This window comes from Callorhinus ursinus, unplaced genomic scaffold, assembly GCF_003265705.2.
Source record: "Callorhinus ursinus isolate GAN/ISIS: 27379988/994484 unplaced genomic scaffold, GSC_fseal_2.0 scaffold17, whole genome shotgun sequence".
Taxonomy (NCBI): Eukaryota; Metazoa; Chordata; class Mammalia; order Carnivora; family Otariidae; genus Callorhinus; species Callorhinus ursinus.
In genome coordinates, this window is record NW_027397079.1 from 24,270,778 (window position 1) to 24,287,423 (window position 16,646).

At 35.7% G+C, this 16,646-nt stretch overlaps 1 protein-coding gene and 1 pseudogene across 1 annotated transcript in view; both read left to right on the forward strand.

The window, feature by feature from the left end:
• The window catches only part of SGCZ (sarcoglycan zeta), a 477,798-nt gene that overhangs the window by 168,977 nt on the left and 292,175 nt on the right, over positions 1–16,646 (forward strand). The window lies entirely within an intron of this gene.
• Positions 4,820–4,979, forward strand: LOC112834866 (U4 spliceosomal RNA; annotated as a pseudogene).

The window sequence follows — 16,646 nt, forward strand, 5'->3', positions numbered from 1 at the left end:
GTTCAGTTTGAAAAGAACAGGGCTTGAAATGGATGCTTAATTGAAACTTTTGTTTATTTTTTATATTAACTTACAATTACACAGGATACCCATGTTACAATCCCTAAATATAGTTTCGTCCTTTTACAAATTTTTATAGAGGACAGTTAGAGTTGGAGATCCATTTGGGTTATTAAAAATCAGTCCTTTCTTATCTTACCTTATTTTGTTACACAAATAAAAGTCAGTTTTGCCTTTCAGGGTCATCAAACCAATATACTCAAAACCAAGATAGTCAAACAAATACCTTCTAATTAATTCATTAATTTTATTCTATCTCTGGTGAGAGCTATAAACTCACTCCCATATACTGAGTCGTATTTGTTATAGCTATAAATAAGTGTTCATAATTGAAAATGCTGTAGCAATATTTTTATATTTGTAATCTATTTTGCATATCAGTTTATATCCACATATATCTTGAAATATATATTCATTGATATATTTCATTTATGTACAACTAAAAGTTTGGATTAAATCAAAGTTCTCAACAAGTGATTGTTAGTATTTTGAGAAATTTGTCGGTTACTTTACTTTCAACTATTTTAACTTACCTATAATAGTAGGAGTGTCTAAAAACGCAAATATATATATTATTTAATATTAATGCAAATTTTTGGATCTGGCATGTCTGTACAAAGTAAAAATTAGACAATGTTTCTTGTCTCTCATTCTGACAAATTTATTGAGGTCACATGTAGGACATTTTTATGAAAGTTAATCCACTCCTCTTTATCTGAAGTTCTGAGCCAGATGTCGTCCTTGATTACTGAAGGCTGGATGTCTAAACCAATGAAAATGGAGGGCACAGAAATATTTACTTATTTGATGGTATGATCCATGTTCATTTCCAAACCATATATTTTTAAGTTTTCATTTTAAGAAGTCCCCTCCTAAAGCCACACATTAGAATCTCTAAGGAGGAAATATAATTTGAGAGTAACTGTTTTAAAGCTGTATATTATAAATGCTCATTTCAAATTCTGGTATAAATAAATGCAAAATAAATGTATGTTGGTTGTTTGAATAAGTGACTGATCGATTTTTACCACTGCATCTCACTGAAACTTAAATCATTATGTCTTATGAGAACCCATTATGTGCCAAACATCGCTCTGTGTTTTGTATAAAAGACAGAAATGATCCTAGAGCTTAAAGTCTAGTTAATGAGACAGTCATTGACCAAATAAATACATATGTAATTATATGATTTAAAATTGTATTGTGTTTTATGAAGGAATATATAATATATTTTCTTATATAAGAGATTAACAGGAAGAATAATTTTGAATAGGGTAGGGGGTCAGGGAACATCTCAATCATAAAGTAGTATTTAATCTAAAACCTGAACATTCTTAGCTAGCTGAAGACTGAGAGAAAGAAAAAAGACCCTAAAGCAGCAAAAACATGGAAAATTCAAGAAAATGAATGAATGCTGGGGTCTGGTAAGTAAGATGCCCTGTAGGACTAGATGAGTTTCGAGTGGTAGATCTGATCATGTAGGGTTTTGTGACCATCTAAAATGCAAACAAAAAAATAAAAAAATAAAATGCAATGAGATATTACTGAGGGTTAGACTGGGAAGTAATATAAACTGATTTATATAGAAAAAGTCACTGTGGCCAGAAAAATAAAAGGAATTATAAACAATTGGAAGGGGCACCTGGGTGGCACAGTCTGTTAAGTGCCTGACTCTTGGTTTCAGCTCAGGTCGTGATCTCAGGGTATTGAGATGGAGCCCTGACTTGGGCTCCTTTGCTCAGTGGGGAGTCTGCTTAAGACTGTCTCTCCCTACCCCTCTGCCCTTCCCCACCACCTCTCTCTAAAATAAATAAATAAATCTTAAAATCTTAAAAAAAAAAAAAGCCATCGGGAAGATGTAAATTTGGAAGTGTAGGAATCAGAACACGGGTCCAGAAATATAGGGCAGGGTGGCAGTGGAGACAGTGTGGCAGTGAGAATGGAGAGTATTAGGACTGAAGACCTGCAAAATGACTGATTGGACATTACAAATGGGAAGAGTGGAGGAAAGATGTGTGGATAAACAACTCCCAGGGGCCTCAGAGGTATTGCTTGTAACATTAGGACATATCTGTAAGTAGCAGCTTTTGTCTGAGTAGATCCTGTGATCATGAAATTCACTGAACAAATAGTCCATACAGCTGATGCTCCAAGTACCAAAAAAAAACAAATTCAGTTCTTCTCTTTGGGCCTCTGCTCTGCGATGATTTACCTTTCAGTTTCCCTAACTCCCCTAAATTGATTTTCTTGATTTCTCCCTTCTTTTAATTATTTGAATATTGTATCTACATTCCACAAAGGATATTGAAGTAGAAAAGGTAATGAATAAAAAAGGAAGTAAATTTACAAGAGTTAAAATTCTCTAAAATGCAACCTTCATTTTCCTTCTTCCTCCAACCCACCCCCGCCATTTACACGTATTGTATTCTGCCCTTAAGTAACTAGCCCCCTGCCTTGTGCCTATGTTGATACCTTCACTTAAGACAAAACAAATGAAAAAAAAAAAAATGAAAAAAAAAAAGACAAAACAAATGAGAAGTGAGAATAAAAGTTTTAAAGACACCCCTTCTTTCCCAACAATTAGAATTCAAAGATTGCCTATGAGCATATTTAGGTGCTTTGGGAGATACTCTAGAAAGAATGGACAAAGTTACCATTTGAAAGTCTCTGTTTGATTCACAGAAATATATGCAAGGGGAAAAAAAATGCACCAGCTGAAACTTTTTGGAAAGATTCTTCAGTGGCAAGTTGGCATCATTTTTTTTTCATTTTTGATGAGAGCCTTTCTCAGTTTTTGGCATTGAAACAATATTATATTTTACTCAATATTTGGTAGTAATAACATATGTGAATTACATTTTCATATATCCTGTGCCTATGTTATAATATTTAATGCCTCTTTGATTTATATATATGATCTAATGTTAAGTAACATTTTGTGATCCTTAAGACAGATGTTATATAGTAGGAGGAAATGTGGAAATAGAGAACTTTGTCTTAATCCTGACCTCACTACTACATAGTTGGGCGATGTTCGGCAACTATCTTAAATTTTCTGAATCTGAGTGTTCCTATCCGTAAAGTGTGACAGACGATATGCCAAAACTTCCATTTTTAAATTAGCTATGGCAAATGATTAAGTAACCTGTAACAACACATGAGCAACATGTTACAACACCTGAACAAACAGATATTCACATGAATACAGATAGCATAAAGCTGAGCTAACTAAGCTGCTCCTAATGCAGACTTGCTTGTGCTCCCATTCGGAGTTACCTGCTTAGCTCCCATTGAAAAGAAAATCTTACTAAAATGCTAGTGATTGAGACATTGTTCTAAAAATAATACTGCAAATATTCTAATCTATTAAAAACTATATTATTTACCAACTTTAATACTTAATCATTACAAGTTGTAAATTACCTGACACACTTCACAGCTGTAGCTACAGTATAGTTGGAAATCAGTCTTGAAAATCAGTAATTTTAAGGCTCTGCTATGGTCACATATACAGATTCTTAAAGCAGAATTATTTCAACATTTCCATCACATTTAATTTTAGACTTCATCTGTTTTTTAAATGTACAAATCAGCCATAATGTAGGCAAGTGTGGTTCTCAACAGAAGGGCATATTAAAAGCCGATGGATTTGCCTAATGTATTTGATATTCTGTGGAAGAGAATGTATTAGTTAAATAACCAACGATGTGCATACTGAGGTGGATAAAAACAGTTCACAAATAAAAAAAAAATTACCTGATGGTACTGAATTTTATGAGTACATTTAGTTTAAATCTTAATGGAATATGTGTGAGAAAAAAATAATAGTTTCATGGGAAGGCTGTGTGAAGCAATAGTAACTTACATCATAAGCTCAAAATAGTGAAATAACTTACAAAGCTTAAATATTCAGCCAAACTCCATTTTATCTGTCAGCCTCCAGTCAGAAAAAAATGGAATCCGTGTCATATATTTCAAAGGAGGGAATTTAGCACAGAGAACTAATTACAGAGAAGTAAGGGGAAATGAGGCAACTCAGAGTTGACGCTTGCAGGCAACGCTTGTCAATCTAGGGCTGGGAGAAGGAAAGCAGAGGGTAGTGCCAGAGTTCAGGAGCCAGCACTATCCAGAGGGAGAAGGGGAGGGGACTTTTGAGGCTTCAGGCCGCTGGGCCCACCAAGCTGGACTTGAAAGTAGGGAGAAGAGGCTGCTGGGCCAGAGCTGCCTTCCAGAGGATTTAAAGCCACTGCTGGAACTGCAATATGGCGCTGTGGAGGAGGAAGCGGACATGGTCCCCTTTCCTCCTGCCCTCCAGGCTCACGGCAGTGCCTCCCATTGGCCAAAACAAACACAAAACACTGTGGGAAGAGAAACCCAGACAATGTCATTTTTAGATTTCAGCTCCTTGAGGTATGAGCCGAGCAAGGTGAAAGGAAGGCATGAATCTGAGTGCAAACAGGAGAATGACAGGGGCATCATAGGTCAGTTATAACAACTTAAATGCAGGATTGGAGAAAGAGCTAGCCGGAAAAAATCTGTACTTCCTTTCATAATCGAAGTCAAATATCCACAGGAATGCTCAGTGGTGCCAAATTGGAAAAATCTTTTCTAATGATTAAAGAAAAATACTGCAACATCTAATTTGAAATCGCAACCTGAGGTCTGAATTTCCTCACCTAATTTGAAATCTAAATGTCATTTTAATCATTTATCATTATTTCTGAGTATGAATAGAACTCTTAAGATTCTCTGAATTTCCGGCTTTGCGCAGTGTCAGTATTGTAGCCAATGAGGTTTATCCGAGGCCTGATTATTGCTAATTGAAAGATTCTCTGAATTTCCATCTAACCTTTTCCCTCCACCTCTTCCAATGCTCATAAATACCCGCATATTCTAAATTACAGTCTCCTTTTAAGAGGACCTGTTGCGGTTGCATCAATGCCTACGTTTCATAAAAATGGACATTTTCGGGGCACCTGGGTGGCTCAGTTCTTAAGCAACTGCCTTTGGCTCAGGTCATGATCCTAGGGTCCTGGGATCGAGTCCCGCATTGGGCTCCCTGCTCAGCGGGGAGTCTGCTTCTCCCTCTCCTGCTCACCCTGCTTGTGTTCCCTCTCTAGCTGTCTCTCTCTCTGTCTGTGTCAAATAAATAAATAAAATCTTTAGAAAAAAAAATGGACATTTTCTTCGCATTTACTAGGTAATTTATTTGGTATAGTATAATGGTAAAGATTTCCGAGCACAGTTTTACACACACTGAGCACTGTGGAGATTTTCTGTGACTAAAAAAAGAGAAAAACAATGAACAAGATAAACCTAAAAAGATGAGGTGTTTACAGCCAGGTCTAAGTCTATGATTGTTATAACATGAGAGTAATTTTAAAGTTGAATTAAAGGTAATGCACCTCTACCTCTGGCACCATCCCTCCTCTAATCTCGTATTGTCTCTTCTCAGTCCTTCCTGATACTCAGGTTCATCATTTGTTAGTTTCCATCACTCTGTCTCCTCTGTGCCTTCCTCTTTGAGATTTTTTGCATGGCACACATCCAGTTGCCAGAATACTAATTTCTCTTCCCCCAAATACCTATTAAATACTTCTCCCAACTGATACCTAGATTTTCCTAATAAGTCTGATGATTTTGAAAGCTCTAAGCATTAAAAAGTATACCACTGATAAGTTTAACAGGTTTCTAGCTCCTGTTAAAAGTCCTTAAACATATAGTATATAGGAATATTGTATATGTATTTTTTCTTAAGCTTGAATAATGTACAGACCTCTTTTGGGGGGAAAAGCATGACAGTTTGAGAAATATTAACTTATGAAATTATGTTTTTCTATCTATCTATATCTATCTATCTATCTATCTATCTATCTATCTATCTATCTATCTATTTATTTATTTGGCAGAGAGAAAGAGAGTGAGCATAAGCAGGGGGAGTGGCAGGCAGAGGGAGAAGCAGGTTCCCCGCTGAGCAAGGAGCAGGATGTGAGCCTCAATCCTAGGACCCTGGGATCATGACCTGAGCCGAAGGCAGAGGCTTAACCAACTGAGCCACCCAGGCGTCCCAGAATTGTTTTTCTATAGAAACTTAGGTAAATCGTGATTATGATTTATCACTGCAAGAATAACTTTATTTTATAACTGGAAATGTATGGGTTTTTTTCAGTTAAAAGTGTTTATTTTTTTAAATCCCTTTTCTTTTCTTTTTCTTAAATTTAAACTCACTTAGCCAATATATGGTACATCATTAGTTTTTGATATACTGTTCAGTGATTCATTTGTTGCACATAACACCCAGTGCTCATCATATCACGTGCCCTCCTTATGGCCCATCACCAAGTTACCCCATCCCCCCACCCACGTCCCTTTCCACAACCCTCAGTTTGTTTCCCAGAGTTAAGAGTCTCCTATGGGGGCGCCTGGGTGGCTCAGTTGGTTAAGCAACTGCCTTCGGCTCAGGTCATGATCCTGGAGTCCCGGGATCAAGTCCTGCATCAGGCTCCCTGCTCAGCGGGGAGTCTGCTTCTCCCTCGGACCCTCCCCCCTCTCATGCTCTCTCTCTCTCTCTCTCTCTCTCTCTCATTCTCTCTCTCAAATAAATAAATAAAATCTTTAAAAAAAAAAAGATTCTCATATGGTTTGCCTCCCTCTCTTATTTGTTCCCCTTCAGTTTTCCCTCTCTTCCCCTATTGTCCTCTGCACTATTCCTATGTTCCACATAGGAGTGAAACCATATGATAACTGTCTTTCTCTGACTGACTTATTTTACTTAGCATTATACCCTCCAGTTCCATCAATGTTGTTGTAAATGGTAGATATTCATCTTTTCTGATGGTTGAGTAATATTCCATTCTATATATGAACCACATCTTTTTTTTTTTAAAGATTTTATTTATTTATTTGAGAGCAAGAGAATGAGAGATAGAGAGCACGAGAGGGAAGAAGGTCAGAGGGAAAAGCAGACTCGCTGCTGAGCAGGGAGCCTGACGTGGGACTCGATCCCGGGACTCCAGGATCATGACCTAAGCCGAAGGCAGTCGCTTAACCAACTGAGCCACCCAGGTGCCCCCACATCTTTTTTTTTTTTTTAGTAATCACTGATAGTTTAGCAGAATTAAAAAACAAAAAGTTTTTGTAAAAATTCTCAGATCCCCAAAAACAAGTTTCTGCAGGCTCCCAACACTGACTCTGTCACTTTCCCTCATTAACATAAGAATATACTCTGTACTTAGAACAAGAACACTTCATAAGATCTTTTATTTTAACTTATGTTGCTTCCAATCTGTTGAAATAATAAGACAACAATATGGGTAAGAAAAATCAACATGCTTTTCATAAGAGTTATTATCTACTATGAGCTAGGAGTTTTATTGATTTGATGGATAATGCAAAGAAAGTGAAGAAGTAGTACATTATATTATTCATTACATTAGTCATTATATTATTATGGGCAAAATGAATCTGGGAAAGTTACTTGTGGGTGTGAAATGAGCTGTGTCTTAAGTGACTTGGATTGGTGGAGTAGAAGGAAGACTATGGCAGGGCCATTAACAATAAAAAGAAATCCGTGCAGAGGGTGGGACTGGCCTCCTTGTGGTGAATTATTGGTTTTCAAGTCATGTTCCACTGACTGCTAAGACTTCAGATATTATGCAAATGTGTGGTTAGATTTTCATTGTTAGGAACATATTTAACATAACAAAACAAATATAATTGCCACACATTTTCAATTACATAAATTGATTTGAACTCTTTGAAGATCAACAAAAAAGTTAACTTGGGCTGCCAACCTAACTCATTGTTGAGTATTCCATTGGTTCAGTTCTTTTTTCATCTCTGTACATACATTTTACTTTTCTGTAAATAAGTTATTGATCAGGAAGCTGTAGCTTTGCACTTTTAAAAATAAAGATGTGAGAATGGTCACCCATGTAAAAAATGTACAAGATAACACAAGCATGATATGTTTGATTAAGAGTACAAGGTTCATGTATCCAGTACCTGGTCTAGTTGGATAGTAGTATAGTCGTGGTATAAAACTATTGAATATGATAGTTTACATAATGTTTCTATCACATTACAGATAATTTTTGCTTGGAATGGAAGACCCAATATGATTTAGCAATTCTACTTGTAGTATCTACCAAAGACAAATGCAAACATATATCCACATAGAAACTTATACATATATGCTCATAACAAAATTATTTATAATGGGTAAAATATGTGAACAATTGAAATTTTCATCAAGTCATTAAAAGATAAACAAAATGTTATATATCTATACAATGGGATATTAGTTGACAATAAAAAGAATGTTGTGCTGATACATGTCATTACATGGTTGTAATATCTCTAAAACATTATGCTAAATTAAAGAAGCTAGTCACAAAAGACCAAATATTATGTGATACTAGTTAGCTTGGGAAATGTCCAGAATATGCAAATATAGAGACATAAAGTAGATTAGTAATTGTCTAGGGCTGATTGATGGAGGGGGGTGTGGGAGGAGCAGAGAGAGGAAATGGGAACTGAGAACTAATGGACATAGAATTTCTGTATGGGAAATGTTCTACAATTAGATTTTATTGACAGTTGTATAACTCTGAGTATGCTAAAGAATGTTGAACTGCATACCTTAAAGAGATGAATTTTATGGTAGATGTATTGCAGCTCAATAAAGCTGTTAAAATTAAATTGTAGATGAATATTATCAGTTCTTAGTTGTTAGTGCTTGAAAGAAACTGGTTAAGAAATGTAACCCATATCACCAATTACAATTGACCTTTGAACAATTTGGGGGTTGAGGCATTGACCCTGTGTGTAGTTGAAAATATGCATATAATTTTAACTCCCCCAAAACTTAACTACTAATATCCTACTCTAGACCAGAAGGAAGCCTTAATGATAACATAAACAGTCAACACAATTTTGTATGTTATATGTACTATACACTATATATTTATAGTAGAGGAAGATAGAAAAAAGAAAATGTTATTAAGAAAAAGCACAAGGCATAGAAAATACATTTACAGTGCTATACTGTAAAAAATCTATGTATAAATGGACCCATGCAGTTTCAGCCTGTGTTATTCAAGGGTCAACTGTTATTGAAAAATATTAAGCTCAAAGCATGGTCATGGGTTAAAAATATGACATCGCTTATATTCAAATAGTTCATTATATAGTTGAAAGAAGGATATATAATTTTGAATTCACAAAGTGCTAAAAACTTACTGCAAAATGAATTAAATTCTAATTCCAGCTGGAAAGACTAAGAATTTGTTTCCTGTTACTAAATCATCTGTTAAGTGGGAAAGAACCTACAAATCCAGAGCATAAATGAACCAACTCATGAAAAAGGCCTTAAAATAAAATCCAGCCTGTCAAATGTGATTGAGCATCATTGGACAAATACATTGTAGGTACTATTAAAAAGCAGGTGAATGCTCAACCTATAAGATTCTACCAGTAAAGTAAAAAATTAGTAAGAAATGGCTTAGTTGGTTAAGTGTCCGACTCTTGATTTTTGGCTCCAGTTATGATCTCAGGGTCATGAGATCGAGCCCTGTGTCAATCTCGCACTGAGTGTGGGATCTGTTGGGATTCTCTCTCTCTCCCTATCCCTCTGACCCTCCCCCTGCTCAAAAAAAAAAAAAAAATTTCTTTGGATACCAAATGATTTTGTATGTCTTCCATATCTTTTTTAGATTTTTTAAAATTTATTTACTTGAAAGAGACAGAGAACACAAGTGGGGGGTAGAGACAGAGGCAGAGGGAGAAGCAGGCTCCCTGCTGAGCAGGGAGCCCGATGCAGGGCTTGATCCCAGGACCCTGAGATTTGTGACTTAAGACAAAGGCAAAAACTGAACAGCCTGAGCCACCCCGGCGTCCCAGTATGTCCTCCACATTTAGTCACAAGGAGAAATTATGATCAATTTTAGTAAAGATGAGATTATGCTGCCTGAATTGGAAAGATTAATGTTATATTTTATATGTTAGAATTTAAAAAATGATGCTACATATTTATTTTGCACAATAATATTGCAAACTTCTCGATATCATGAAACAGGTAATTTCCATTCTTTACATAAAATTTAAGGTAGGTACTACGACAACCTGATTAGAAGCATTGTATGTTGATGCAAAAGAAGGAAAAATCCCTGAAGCAATTACTTCCTCCATTTATAGTGTTGAATACCTGTTAGAAGCAGTAATGGTTATTTTAATTGGAAATAGAAACACAAAAAATAGAAAGTGATTTATGCAATTTCACCTAATGGTAAATTGCCTTTTTAGTTCTCATGTTTCTTCTCTGCACCAGAAATGTTATTGTGTTCTAGTATTACTAACTTCTATTATCAACATAAAAAACTCATAGTTTCCCATATTCCTAACATATCTTCATAGAGAGTGAGGAATAGCATCTCTCAAGGAGAAATGAGAAATGAGTCAAAATTTTGTGCGTCCCATCAAGAGAATACACTAAAGCCCAGGGTTTTAATCTGAATAGGTATCGGTAACGTTATTCTCATTTTTAAGATGAGAAAATTGATTCTTCGAAAGAATCAATTTGGGGCCCTTCCACATACTGTCATTAATTCTCAACAACTTTATGAGGGAGGGTGCATGAGACCATGTTACAAATAAGGAAACTGCTTCTACAAGTGATTAAGCAAATTCCCCTTGGATAAAGCATGAGCTCTGCAATACACCAGGCTGTTCCTCCAGCTTCCTTCAAAGAGCACAGTATTGCCATTTAATCTCTTCTAGATGTTCCTCAGGGGTGATTTATCTTGAGCATAAGGGAAGAGACAGGATGACCAGAGTCAACATTTAAAGCTCACCATCTTATGACTCCACTCACTGAATCTCAAAAATCAGCCACTGAGCAGACTGACGATGAAAATCACTCTCAGAAAAGCCCTAAGGAATTTGAAAGGAAGATGTATCTGTCAGTCATAATATTAGCTATCAGGAGTAGCTGATCAGATAGGTATCCACTGCAGGATCTATTGAGAATGGGAGCTTTGTCTATCTAATCCACTTCGATATCCCTAGCATCAAGAAAAGGGGCTGGTAAAGAGGAAGTTCTCAATAGGTATGTACCGAATATTGGATGAATGAATAAATGTGACCATATTCCAAGGTAGAGGAAATAAGTTGGATAATATTTCCAAGTCCCCAAGCCATTGAAATTCTAGCTGTTATTCATGAAGATTTACTTTTGGATAGGGATTTCCTATGTACCATTTACCCAGTATTCATTCCCATTTCCTCACGTGTCAAAGGTTACAAACAGCAATAGGAAGTTAAAGCAAGAAAGGGAAACATTATAAGAATATTCCACTTCTCTTGTTCAGAAAATATATTCATTTGAAGTCCTCATACACTAAATTGAAAGCATTTTGCCTAGGAACTAAAAGAAGAAGCAGAGAGTGCGGCTACTCATGGATAATTTAGGTAACCTTTCCAGCTAGACCTAATGTGTAAAGGAGAGAATATTGGGAAGTTACAGGCAGCTACAGTGGCAGGAGTAAGAATTTCCAGGAAAAGGAAGCAAATATTACCTATATCCATCCTGGTCTTCACTTTAAAAAATCTTTTTTTCTTTTTCACTTTTCCTGTCCCTTATTTTAAATATATATAAAATGAAGAGACATTGAACGTGAATGATAAGCCCACTTTGACTTGTATTTTGATCCTTTGGAAGTGGGAAGTTTGATTCAATACAAAAGCATCAGAATTTATTGAGAAGCTAAGGGCTATTTTTTGCAGTTATCTTATTTGATATTTCTAGCTTACTTTGATAGCCCTTCATTTGGACATTATGAGCTGGAGATCATCTATTTGCCTCTACAGATCTACTCTCCACCTTTCTCCGTAATACTGGCTTTGTGCTTCTCGCCCTCTGATTTCTGGTGGTAGTCCCCCAATGGGTAACGCTGTTGGGATGGTAGAAGTGAGGAAAATGAGGTCGGAATATTTTGGAGTATTTATTCTGTCGGCACCCTTATGGTCACCTCTGACGGGCTGTGTCCTGTGCTGAAGGTTAATGATCCTTTCGATCTTACCCTTTCTGGATTAGGTTACCCTAATCCAGGGTAACCTAACCCAGAACCCTCCCCATGTCCCTGCGGACCTGAGGTCTCTGCTTCTATTAGTACTAGTGCATTTCACTCCTCCTTGTCACATGGGAAACAGCCCTGTGTAAAATATCCTCTCTGCAATAGTCTCCATTTTCATTTTTCCTCTGAGTGCGTCACCTGTTTTCTTCTGCTAACTGGACTGAGAAACACGGCATCCTCTTTCAGAATCCTACGCCTCTCTTTGCTTTCTTTTCTTTGTCATTCCCATGACAGTAACTTCTAGTTGAAAGGGTGAGTTTGAGTGTGAACCTCCAGGGCAATGTCTGTGTTTGATACGGAGATTTTTGAATCATCGGATGATATTGGAGACTATGGCAATAGATAAAAGGACCTGGAGAGCTTACACAGACTGTGACAGAAAGGCTAAGGGTAGAATAATTATAGCTGGTGTTCACTGAGCACATTCTATGTCCCTGGCATTTTCTAAGTACTTTTCCAATTTAATTTGCTTTAATCCTCAGAATTCTCTTAGGTAAATATTATTAGTTTGCCAATTTTACAACTTAGAAAATGAAGGTCCCAAGTGTTTTAAACAACCAACCTGTCCATGTCACCACCTAGTAAATAGTGGAGCCAGGATAAAAACCCAAGTAGTGTGAGAGTGTTCTGGAGAGCTGCACAATAAGGTCCGAACACTGATAGAACACCTGGAAACATGAATGGACCCAGCTTCACCAACAAGTACCTTCCTTATTCGACATAACATCCGTTACTTAACTTCCCTGTGTTCTTTATTCTGTTTAAATTGTTATCTCCGCCAAATCACCAAAACTAAAATCCTGATCTCTTCTTTATCTCTAAATATCTCTGCTTTATCTGCACTACTCTGGTGTCCCTTTAGGCCTTTGTCGTTTTACCCACAGAAAACTATATTTGAGAGCTTTAGAAATCCACATGAATGAATGGATGAGAATCTTAGACTAGACACATAAGCCAGGCATGACCTCAAATATTTTGACTCAAGTATTATATGTGCCATCTTAAAAAGTGTTTTTTTTTAATATCAGTATTTGTCTTGAAGATATTGGAGATAGAGAAGTGCATAAAGTAGTTCAAGATATAACAATTTACATTTATATTTTTTCATTTATATTTTACTTATGTTTTCATAATAAACGTAAAATATTTTAAAATAAAATTCAGAAATAATGAAATCATAAAAGTATGTTTTAAAGAGAACATGCTTCTAGTTAAAGCCCACACATTAATTAAAGCACAAGGCCAGGAAATGAATGCATATAAAAAGTTAATATAGGGGCGCCTGGGTGGCTCAGTTGGTTCCGCGACTGCCTTCGGCTCAGGTCATGATCCTGGAGTCCTGGGATCGAGTCCCACGTCTGGCTCCCTGCTCAGCAGGGAGTCTGCTTCTCCCTCTCATGTGCTCTCTCTCTCTCATTCTCGCTCTCTCAAATAAATAAATAAAATCTTAAAAAAAAGTTAATATATACAGAGGTGAAAATTAATTTATACAGAGGTAGCAATAGAAAATTCTCTCCTAAGATCTTATGCTTTATAGAATGTTCAGAGTTCATTAGGATCTGTAAATCAATATAGTTATTGGAGTAATTTCTGGGAGCATCTAAAAGCACAAGAGATATTTGCCCTCCTTGTTTATAAGTATAGGATATACTATTACCTTATCTCTTTATAGGAGATAATTATGTTGGATTATAGAAAACAAGATATTAAAATTTAGAAAGGCAACCAAGTCAAGATAATGCAAGAAGCATTTCTTTACTTCTTCCCTGCACTGGGTCCCCACAGAAATCACTACCTAGAATAATTATGAGATTGTTAGAAATAGAGTTTGAGTTTTGTTCTTAAAGGTATATCTCCTAATAAAACACAGCGTATATAGTATAGTAAAAAGTAAATTAATGTAACAGAAATTTCCTAATCTAAAGGGCCCTAATGCTAACTATAACTTTTTTTTTTAATTAAAGCATGGAAATAATTTACAAAGGCAGAGCCCATGTATAAATCTCCAATACTTTTGTATGGTAAAGTTTGATTTTTTTAAGTCTTGAAGGCATTAAATATGTATTCATTAAAAAGAATTCATGATTAGTATGCATGATATTAAGTAATGTACACTTTTATTATAATTTACTAAATTCATAAGAATTATATATGCTTACAGTACTTATTTTTATGTAATTAAAGTAATCATATTCTATTTACTTATGTTATTAACTAATAAAAATAGATTTCAAGTAGATATCAATGTGAAAACCAGCATTAATCTAAGGTTTGGTTCCCCATGAACTCTTACTTCTGCAATACAGTATAATTTGCTTTGGGAACTCTGGGCATTCCAATTTCCTAAATCAGTAATAAACATCTTTTCTACTCATCCTACTGTGACAATAACATATCTTACTTATCCACATCATTTTGATTACCATCTACTTCCTCAACTTGGTCTGCTATTTAGAGAATCTTACTAGATTTAAGAATCAATACTTCATACCATCTGAAAGCTAGAAGTGTAGCCACTTCATTTTAGCTAGGATAAGAGAAAATAATTCTCAAGTAAACTTTTGGTAGAAAATTAGCTCTAAGATAAGAAAAGAATGAAATATCAGTAAAGAAAATAAGGTATTAAAGTATAGCTGTTATTGCATTAAAATAGCTGATAATTGTCTTTGTTATTTATCTAAAATATTAAATTTAGGAGGTTAATAAAGCCAGAACCCTGGGAATCATCTAAAATTTCTCTTTCCCTTATTTCTCACTACAGCCCTAAGTGTGATGAATCACAAAACATTGCTCACTCTGCCTCTTACTGAACTAATTCCTACACCTCTCTGCAATACTGGTGTGGTCTCCTAACTCGTCCCCATCCAGTAGACTGACTTCTTTCCTATCCACCCTTCCCTGTTGTATCACTGGGCATAGTACCCACTGCTTAAAATCTGCCAGTAGCTCCCAATGGGCTATAATGCAAATCTGGCATGCATTAATCTTTTTAAATAGATATGGATCCTCTTAGTAAATATATGTAGGACATAGATAAAAGTCTTAACAATGGCTCCTTCTATATTGTAGGGTTATGTGTGATTTTTTTTCTTGTTATTTGTTTATATCTACAATAGTTGTATGCTACTTTTTATCATAAGAAGATTACATTTTAAAAAATACTTAAAAAATCTTCTATCAGGAGACTGCTCATATTAGGGACACATGTTTTCAACGATGATAACAGAAGATAATTTTGCTTGGTCTGTCTTAACATTGCCAGTCTCAAACCAGGCATTATATCAATCCATTTCCAGATTATCCCTAGAGCCTCAATTAAGGGCATATATCCTGGAGTTTCTTTGGCCCTGGAGACTTGTTATTGGGTAATGTTGGAGGTATAGGACACTTAGGATTTGTTTAGTTTTGTGCATCTGGAGGTAGGTCAGAAGTTTATTTTATTTGCCGTACTTTTACATTGCATATTTCCTCCATTTTTTCTCCCTTCTGGATTGCATGTGTTCACTTTATTTCTCTGATTTCTCACTAGTGGCTTGAAAGTTAGATTCTATATTGCTATTTTAATAGCTATCATTAACAAGTTCAAAGTTAGTGAATATCTCTACCTTCTTATAGATATGGACTCTTTAGAATAATGTTTAACAATTCTTTTGCTAAAACACTGCTAAGAAAATTATTAAAAATGGATTTCTAGCATATGGTCAGCATCTAAATATTTTCACATTTTAAATAGCTTCAAAATATGTACTGTATGTAAACATATACTAAGTAGGAACCTTATTTATTTGTCTGTTTATTTTATTTGGGTATAGTTGACATACAATTGTTACATTTGTTTCAGGTGTATTACAAGGGTGATTCAACATCTCTGTAACTGATGCTTACCACAGTGTCATACCATTGACTATATTGTCTCTGCTGTGCCTTTTATTCATGTGACATATTCATTCCATAACTGGAAGGCTGTGTCTCCCACTCCCCTTCGCCCATTACCTATTCCTCTACCCCCTCCTCTCTGTCAACCGTCAGTTTGTTTTCTGTATTTATAGGTCTGATTATACTTTTTGTCTATTCATTTATTCATTTTTTTTGCTTTTTAGATTCTACATATGAGTGAAATCATATAGTATTTGTCTTTCTTACTCTGACTTATTTCACTTAGCATGTACCCTCCAAGTCCATCCATGTTGTTTTAGATGGCACAATCTCATCCTCTTTTATGGCTGTCTAATATTCCTGTGTGTGTGTGTGTGTGTGTGTGCGCGCGTGCATGCGCATGCGCGCGCACTCGCGCACCTTTCCTATCCATTCATCTATCGATGGACACCTGGGCTGCTTCCATATCTTGGCTACTGTAAATAATGCTGCAATAAACATAGGGGTGCATATATCTTTTCAGATTAGTGTTTTTGTTTTCTTTGGGTAAATACCTAGTACTGGAATTATTGGATAATA